This window comes from Trachemys scripta, chromosome 1 (assembly GCF_013100865.1).
Source record: "Trachemys scripta elegans isolate TJP31775 chromosome 1, CAS_Tse_1.0, whole genome shotgun sequence".
Classification (NCBI taxonomy): Eukaryota; Metazoa; Chordata; order Testudines; family Emydidae; genus Trachemys; species Trachemys scripta.
The window spans coordinates 200,046,791-200,057,037 of NC_048298.1; positions in this window are offsets into that span (position 1 = coordinate 200,046,791).

A 10,247-nucleotide genomic window follows, 5' to 3' on the forward strand; every position below is an offset into this window, starting at 1 on the left:
ATATTTAAACACTGAAAAGTTCTGCTGCTGTTTTTGTTAGGGAGAGTAAGAAACCAGAACTCTGTTTTTACTTAAATTAATTTGTCTGACACTTGGATATCATAATAAGGGCATGTTATAAAAAAAATATAGCTAAATTCTGCCCTAGTTAGTATCCTGTGGGGTTGACTGTGGTATACATCTCGGCACTATTCAGCCCAAAATGCCCTTACACAATATATTGTAATGTTTGAATGACAGAGCCCTTTAACTTGTTAAATAAAAAGCAGTGTATTGGCATTCAGAATGTACCACTCCAACTACTTCAATGGTAAATTAATGTGATATATTCAATATTCTTTTCCATATTTCCAGATTATATAGTGCTATTTTCTGTATGAACCTGAAGTATGGGTTACTTTTTCACTTTTTGAATAATCTTTTACACTATTCTTCCTTTTTAACCTGGAGGGGTGTATTGAACTGTGTATTTAAAAGCACAGTTTAAATAAAGAAAACATGTATTATGATCTCCATAACATTCAGGTTACAGCTTGTCAACCCCTTTCTCTCACTGGTAAGCTGAGATCTACTTGAGTCCACTCCATGTGAAAATGCTCTTGTTTCACCTTGTAAACATAGTGCAGTGTGCAGCATGCCACAATAAGATGGACAGTGTTGGCCACGCTTGCGTCCAAACAGTTTTGAAGGCAGCAACATCTTGCTTTGAATCTGCCAAATGTGCACTCAGCCACCAGCCTGCAACTGCCAAGCATTTATTGAGCTTTCTTTTGCCAGGTTCTTTGAGCTCAGGGTACGGTTTCATGAGCTATGGCAGGATAGTGTAAGCAGAGTCTGCTGTCATGAGTGGGCACAGAGACCCTATTGATAATCATGTAATTTGGAGCAAATAAGGTCACTGCTTGTCCAAACCAGTAAACGCCAGATCTTAGCACCGTGGCATCATGCACCTTGCCAATACAGCATGCACTGGTGTCCACAAACCTGCCTCTTTGGTCGGCCAAGGCCGACATAGCAATTAGGGATGGAAATATTGGTTAAAATAGTTAACCAGTGAAAGGATTAAAATTGTATCATTTAATCGTTTAACCATTAACTGATTTCACTCCAGCAGTGGGGCAGTGTGGGACAGCAGGGCTCCCATCAGAACTAGGGCCCCACTGGCCCACCGCAGCCGGGGCCGCTGCAGCCCACCTGCTGGCACAGTGTGGCCAGAGCCGGGGCTCTGCCAGTGGGGCCGGAGCCACTCCAGCCCACCGGCCTGGGCTGAAGTCCCGCCGGTGTGGCCAGGGCCATTCCAGCCCGCCCGGCCCGACGCGACCGCGCTCAGGGTCACACTGGCCATCCCAACGCAGCCAGCCACAGGGGTTAACTGTTAAGGTCCAGTTAACAGTAAGCCTAATGCTTACCAGTTAACCATTTAACCTTTTACATCCCTAATAGCAATGGAGTAGTATCCTTTGTAGGATACTACTCCATCACTATGTAGGCCTTGGCTGACCAAAGAGTTGACATAGTTGCTTGCTCCTTGTGGAGGGCGAACTGTGGGCACATTTGTAGCCATGGTGCAGTTTGGGAAGCTTATTCTTACAAAGCCAGCAGTTATTTTGGGCACATTAGTTTTGCCCACCATCTTTGGGTAAACCACAGTCCTAATTGCATCACAAGGCTCCACCACGCTAACAGTTAACTTGGGGTCTGTAGTAGTCTGGAGTAGCCAGCTTCCAGATGTCCACAGCAGCCTACTTCTGGAGTGGTATGGCCTCCCTCCTGCGTATCTCTTGGCATGGGGGACTTGATGCAAGCTCTTCACACTGCTTCGCAAAGGTGTGTTTCCTAATGCAAAAGTTCTGGACCTACTGCTAGTCATCTCACACCTCATGACAATGAGATCCCACTAGTCTATGCTTGTGACCCTGCTTCAGAATCGGTGTGGAGAATCCACAGCTATGGCAGCACACATCAGGTGCATAAACTGTTCCAGAGCTGTACCTCACTCTGAGACGGTGAGGCATTCATACTGCTGCAGCATGGACGTTAGCAGGTGAGCTTGGCAAGTGCAGGTTCACGGGCTTGGATGCCCAGAGCAGGGTACAGTATGCAGTGCAGACATATCCGGAGTAACTGCTCTCCAAAGCAAGAAAGGGGTGGATAATCTGGCCCTCAATAATTTGAAAGGCAACAGACCTATTTTTGCGTTTATGGAGGATGGATGGATTCATGAGCACTACCATCTGGGCACATGAGAGGGTGTGGAAATGAAGTGGTGGGAAAAGAATTCAGAAGAGAAAACTGGGCCAATAAAGGAGGAGAACCAGGATTCCTTAGAAACCTTGAATTTTCAAAGAGAGGTAACAAGGGGTAGTAGGAAGGTAGTAATAGTAAACTAGAAACAAGAACATATATGCCACTAGAGTGCAAGATGGCAACATGGAAACAGAAGATGTGTATAAGTTCCATCCTATGGGTTGTGAAATACTGGCCATAGTGTGGCCTTCCAGCTCCAAAAGGATGATGAAAAATGTCCTTCAGAATTATTTTAATTAAAATTTGCCACTTCAAAAAACTTATTTCTATATGTTTGAGAGTACTTCCCCACCACATGTTTCATGATATGGAAATGACTAAATTCTGACTGAGTATATAAAAGAGTGTTGTTTTCTTGTGTGTCTCTTATTTCGTTCCTCCCATTTTCCTTCACATTTGCTGAAATACAATTGTCAAACTTTTTTTTCAAACACAAATTGGCTTCACAATGTCCCCTGGAAATTAAAGGGGCACTGAGGTTTGACAGGACCCTGCATTATCTCCCACAGGAGTGCTACATATTCAACTAATAGCTCCAACAAATATTTTGACCTGCTAAGGGGGGCATTCTGATATAGATGTGCCAATCATTTGACAAATTGTGTGGTATCAGGCAGATGAGGCAATTATACCACTCTTGGGGGGGATACATGGGGTAGAGCGAGGGATTTTTATGACAAAGCTGTGAAGCTTTATTGAACTAAATCTTCTGTAACGAGTGAATGAGTTCTCAAATATTAATATAAACATACAAAGAACCTTCCCCTCCAGCTAAATGTTATAATAATTACACTCCCCATCTCCTATTTTATATCGTGCTGCTTTTTTCACTCATTTTTCTCTCCTCCTTTAGGGCCAATGCAGAGTTTATGCTGCTCTGATAGTGGAAAGGGGCCAGAATTGCCACAATGTCACCACCAGGGAAAATCCCCAGCATCGGGCCTTCCCTCAAAGGCAGAGAGGTGGCATAGTTGGCTCTACTTCACCCATCCGCCCAGCCCCAGCAGATGGTGTGTGCTCAGAAGGAGGGGGCTAGAATGCTCCTAATGCTCTCGGCTGCTGTAATGTATTCTAGGACAGGTGGAGAGATGGGGTGTTTAAGGAAGTGAACTGGGACTCAGCATACCTGGGTTCACCTTTTGGCTCTGCAGCAGACTGCTAGGTTAACCTTGGGTGAGTCACTTAATCTCTCTGTGCCTTAGTTTCCCCATCTTCAAAGTGGAGGTTAGTAGCATTTTCTGACATCCTAAGTGTTGTGAGGATGAATACATTAAATCTGTTCAATGCACTTAAGACTTGTCTATATCAGGTACGTTTACACCAGTACAACCCCCCCAGTGTAGATTCAATTCTATTCTCTATTGGTTTTTATGCCGTGCTTGTCACTATAGTATCTGAGTGTCTTTCAGTATTGCAGCAAACGATGGGACTAACATCTGTCACATGTTTGTTCTCATCCTCTCCCCAGAGGGAGGAGTGTGTGGTGGAGTGTCTTGTTCTGGATTTTTTATTTACATGTTGCTATATATTTATGGTAGAGAAAGCAAAGTCAAGGAAATGAACTTTGCACTTAGAACAGAAAGTGGTAAAGTTTGTGATGGGCCTTAGTTTCTGTTGGAGTTCATGCTACAGTCTTGGCCTGACTCCTGAGAAATTTCTGTCTTTGCATCACCAGTGTTAAACTATTTGAAACTGGGATAAGCCACAGCAGTGAAAATTCATTTTACATCTGTGCAATGTGTCTACACTGGGGTTTGCACTGGTTAGCTAGATTAGATACAAAAAGCCATACAATGGGCAAGGTCTTAGATATTGTAATGATTTGTGTGTGTGTGAGACTGGATGACTGGATGAGCCACACTGAGGATGCTATACTCAGGGCAGACTGCAAAGAATAGGACAGTCAATCCCAAACCTGGTAGTTTATTCAATAATTAGATTCACCAAGCCAGTAACAAAATAGCTTCTGTAGTACCACGCTGACTATCAAGAAGCCAAATACAGTCCCCTTTAAGCATGCCAGCTCTTGACCCCCACCTACAGAGTCAAGTCTAATATAGTGGGATTACTGAAAACCAGATTCACCATATGTTAGGTCCACCTGTCCCAAAGGACAGGACACTGATCCCCAGGTCAGTATGAGTTTCAAAACTTACCCAATAATCACACAAATGCCAATCCTTTAGTAACTAATACTGAAGGTTTTAATAATAAAAGGAAAAAGAAGGAAGAGCGTTGCAGTGGTTAAGATCTCAATATATATACACAGATATGTAAAAAGTCCTGTGGCCAGTTTCATAGCTGAGGTGGTGAGGCTGCTGATTTGCAAAAGTTTTTCTGGAATCAATGTAAAAGGTTCTAGTCCACTGGGCAGTCTAGGTGTAGAGTTTGTTCAAATTCTTCCATGAGAATTCCAGGGTAAATCCAGAGTAAATCTGGAGACCTCAGTCTTGTGCCTGAGACCTTCCCTGTCAAAGTTTAAGCAGACCTGAGATAAAAAGGATCAGGCCTTTTCTTTATAGTCGTCTAACAAGCTAATACACTTCTTGACAGCAATTGTCACAGCATGACCTTTCTCCGATGAAGAATTGGCAGTGCAGAGTGTTGCTTTGAAGCTAATCTTCTATTTCCTGTGCATACACAGGTAAACTAGTTGTATTCATTAACACAATGCAATTAGTCATTCAAACAATCAAGGCAGTTCATTATAACATACATAATTAAGCTGAAGACAATGTAAATAATATTATTAGTTCCTGTAGTATCTTACATTTTTGATCTTTGAGTTAATAGAATACAGTAATGAAGCATTATAAGACAGGAACAGGATTTTAGCATCTACAAGCTAATTAGATCACATTGTTTACCTGTATCTTGTTAGAAGTTTAACACAGACAAATACATTTAGCATCTACCCTTGATATATATTAATACATATAAATGGGTTAATGATTGCTGGTCTAGGACATCACTTTGAAATTAACATATCAGTAGATTGTCTTGATTACATTTCAGTGCTTCTTGTTAAGTTGTTATGGGTCATACATAAATTGACCAGTTTGTCAATGCCACAGTGTGTGTCCCATGTAAGTCTATAACTTGATAATAGAAAAATTAGAGTAGCCCTGAGACTGCTCTAATTTACATTGGGATGAAATACTCACCTTCCCCAACACCCTAAGTTCCTGTGCTGAGTACAGCTGTGGCAGGAGGGAAAATCAGAGACATTGCCTTCATCTCTTTTAGTTGAGGCCAATTTCTGTTTTATCTCATAATAGTTCATTAAATAGGGAAATATCAGGTTAAAGAATATTAGATAAGTTAGATATATTTAAGTAGGCAGGGCTTGATGAAATGCATTCTATGATACTTAAAGAACTAGCTGAAGCAATCTCAGAACCATTAGTGATTATCTTCGAGAACTCAGGAAGGATGGGTGCTGTCCCAGATGACTGGAGAAGGGGAAATGTAGTACATATCTTTAAAAAGGGGAATAAAGAGGGCCTGTGAAATTATAGACTAGTCAGCCTAACTTCAATACCTAGAAAGGTACTGGAGTGAATTATTAAATAATCAATTTGTAAGCATCTAGAGATAATAGCCAACATATATTTTTCAAGAACAAATCATACTAAACCAACCTCATTTCCTTTGACAGGGTTACTGACCTACTGGATAGGGGGAAGATCTGGATGTGCTAGATCTTGATTTTAGTAAGGCTTTTGACTAAGTCCCACATGACATTTTCATAAGCAAGCTAGGGAAATGCAGTCTAGATGAAATTACTTTAAGGTGGGTGCACAACTGGTTGAAACACTATACTCAGAGTAGTTATCAATGTTTTACTGTGACACTGGAGGGACTTATTGAGTGAGGTCTGGCAGGAGTCTGCCTGGGTCTGGTACTAGTAAGTATTTTCATTAATGATTTGGCTAATGGAGCGGAAAATATGCTCATAAAATTTGTGTATGACACCAAGATGGGAGGGGATGAAAGCATTTGGGAGGACAGGATTACAATTCAAAATGACCTTGACTAATTGGAGAATTGGTCTGAATTCAACAAGATGAAATTCAATAAAGACAAGTGCAAAGTACTACACTTATGAAACAAAAATCAAATGCATAACTACACAATGGGGAATAACTGGCTAGGTGATAGTGCTGCTGAAAAGGCTCTGGGATTATAATGGCTCACAAATTGAATATGGGTCAACAATGTGATGCAGTTGCTAAAAAGGCTAGTGTTCTGGGATGTATTAACAGGAGTGTCGTAGGTAAAAGACACAGAGAAGTAAGTGTCCTCCTCTACTTGGTAAAGATGAGACCTCACCTGGAGCACTGTGTCCAGTTCTGGGTGCCACACTTCAAAAAAGATGTGGACAAATTGTAAAGAGTCCAGAGGAGAGCAACAAAAAATGAGAAAAGGTTTAGAAGACCTTATTTATGAGGAAAGTTTAAAAAAACTGAACATGTTTAGTCTTGAGACAACTCATAGTAGACTTATTAACTGACCTCAAATACTGCAAGGGCTGTTTTAAAGAGGATGGTAATCAATTGTTCTCCATGTCCACTGAAGGTAGGACAAGAGGAAATGGGCTTAATCTTCAGCAAGGGAACTTTAGATTAGATGTTAGGAAAAGCTTTCTAACTATAAGGGCCGTTAAGTACTTAGTGTATGTGCAACATGCCTCAGGTGACACATGACCAGGATTCATCTCCAAATTTGGTCTACTGGCTGGATCATTAGCTTCCCTGGCCTGGGCTGGGTAGTGACAGGGAGTGTGACATGAATGCTGATCCATGCCCCGCTCTGCAATTAAGTACTGGAATGGCTTTCAAGGGAGGTTGTGGAATCCCCGTCATTGCAGGTTTTTAAGGTTGGACAAACACCAGTCAGGAATGGTCTAGGTTTACTTGGTCCTGCCTCTGCACAGGAAGCTGGGCTTGATGACCTCTTGAGACCCCTTCCAGCCCTACATTTCTATTATTCTCAATGCTTATTTAAAAGACTCTTTTCAGGGTTTTTCCTTTACACCATCTTTGTTTCAAAATTAATGCTGCTGCACTGGTTGTTTCTGGTTTTGTTTTTTTCTTTGACTTCTTATTTATTTTCCTCATCAACAGGAAAGAGAGAAACCAGCATGAGCTGCTTGGGAATCAACAGAATGAGAAAGCCGGAATGAGAAAATGGAATGCTGACTTTATCTTAGTATAATGGGGTTCAGTGAGAAGTTTTAGATCTGTGCAACACATAGTTGAGGGCTTACCTAATTACAGAAACATCCGATAATAAGTAAAAGGATTAGCAATAGAGAACTATGCACCACTCACACTTTTTTTTTTTCTATTTATATGCTGCTTGCCCTAAAATTAGGAATATTTCTTACAGGATTTCTGTTTAAAAAAAGTGTAAGTGTGGGGGCTATAAAAAGGTCTAACAAAGCACTTGTAAAACTAAGTTGACATATTTCTAAAGGAAATCTTTGTCACGTGTAATTTCTGAAGCCTAGCTGGAAGCAGCTTAAATTATTGTTTCAATAAAGATTACTTGAGGAGAAGCCAGTAGGCCTTCCTAAAGGCCTTAAATCTAGCTATATATAACAGAACGAGAAGTCCTGCATGGAAAAACTTATTTCAAGTATGAAATGTTTCAATAGCTTTGTGGCTGTTGAATTCAGTATTTTTTTTTTTTAATCCCACATTGAATAGCCATTTTTGTGTTTAAAGTAGAAGTATAAAGTGTTTTCTGATAAGTGGATCATGCACAGTGAATTAAAACAACTTGCAAGAAAGGGGAAAGACCTTTCAAGGGGTGTGTGTGTGTGTGTGTGTGTGTGTGTGTGTGCGCGCATGCGCAGATTGTACTCCACTTGCTTGCAGACAGCCTTTACCTGGTTTAAGTGCAGCAGAAATATATTCTGCACCAAACGTCTTATAATTCTAACACACGTACACCTTTTTATTTGTCTGGCAGTTTTTAAAGCAAGCAAAGGGGGACAGCATAGTGATTTACGCCTCAGGTTTTTAAATACCCTATGCTCTCTGAAACCACAGGTTCTGTTCTATTCTATATAGGTTTTTATAGCATCCTCCAAATCCCAACACAGTCAGCTCATTCCTTCATCCTCGCAAGGAAGTTTGAGTTCCGTGCAGTTTACTCTTTAAAATCTGAGGTCCTGTCTGTCCTGCACAGGCATAAAGAATGTATGGCACTTTGGGGGAGAAAAGCGTTGTGGGATTTTTTGTTTTTATTTCCTTCCATTGTCTTATGAACTCTCCCTCTCTTTCCCCTGCTATTTTATACTGTGCTGTGTGCCTTTGGCACAGGCACTCCACACCAGAAGTTCCTGAAGACTAGTGCTGCTATTATAGGATTCTGTTAGTAATTGCTATAGCGAAGTTTTCAAAATTGTTACTGAGGCATTCACCTTCAGCTATAAGATTTTCAATGCTGATCTCTGTCTAACAGTGTGATTTTGTGTGTTTGGGTAAAGTTTGAATATAAAACACGTTCCATTGCTTTTGATTTACAGGAGAGTGGGGATTAAAAAACTTTTCACATTGTATGGTAAAAAAGTTCTGAATCCTGCTTTTTCTGGAATAGTTACAAAAGAACCTGAAGTTTGGAACTTGGCATGAGACTCGGTACTCATGGGGAGAACTAAAAGTACTCTATAAATGATGACAAAAACACTTGGAGCATGTTCAGTAGGTTTCTAAGATGTGTCCAGCCTAATGAAACCGCACAAACTTCATGGGATCACTGCACACTCTGTTTGCCTAGTCTGATAGCCATAGAGGGCTGCTGCTTATCAAGTGCTTCTTAGGACAACTTTAGGGTTACCATATTTTGTGCCTCCAAAAGGAGGACACTCCACGGGGCCCCGGCCCTGCCCCCAGCCCCGGCCCCGCCCCAACTCCGCCCCTTCCCCAAAGTCTCCACCCCCTTCCCTGCTTCCTGCGAACATTTGATTCGCGGGAAGCCTGAAGCAGGTAAGGGGGGTGTGACCGGTCCCCGACCCCGCACCGCCGGCCCGTCCCCCGAGTCCCCGGCCCGGCCCCGCACCGCCGGCCCGTCCCCTGAGCTCCCGGCCCGGCCCCGCACCGCCGGCCCGTCCCCCGAGCCCCCGTCCCGTCCCCCCGAGCCCCCGGCCCGGCACCGCTTTTTTTTTTTTTTTTTTTTTTTTTTTTTTTTTTTCCACTCCGCTGGCCCGGCCCCCGAGCCCCCGGCACTGCTCCGCCGGCCCGGCCCCCGACCCCCAGCCCGGCCCGGCACCGCTCCGCCGGCCCGGCCCCCGAGCCCCCGGCCCGGCACCGCACTTCCGGCCCGGCCCGATTTTCCTGGACATGTCTGGCTTTTGGGGATTTCCCCCCAGACAGGGATTTGGAGCCCAAAAAGCCGGACATGTCCAGGAAAATCTGGACGTATGGTAACCCTAGACAACTTGCATGAGGAAGATTGTAATGGGGTCACTGAAATGCACACACGACACAATCCTAAGAACAATCTAACATTGACATGCAAAAATTGTGCAAAAAAAAAAAAAAGTTGAATGGTCTTCTGGAATATTCTATACACATTCAGCTATTTTTTTCTATTGCAAATATGTGTTTACAAAGGCATCACCGTGTAAATAGATGTTTGCTATTCTGTTAACCAGCCCTGCAACAGTCTGCAGTATATATACAAAAAAAGATAGTAAGGAACTCATCTCTCCTGCTTCCTGTTCAAATCAAGATATGTGAACTGCAACAAATGCTAACATTATTTCATAATTGCCAAGAGCGTCCATAACTAGAGATGTGCTGCCAATGTTTTACTAAGGGCTCTCTCAAAATTGTTCTGCCTTGGTCAGTGATACTGGGTGTTCTGTTTGCTTCTGCACCACTCCCAGACAGCTGTCTTAATGAGTGGTAGCTGGCGGAGTCCTGGCCTCA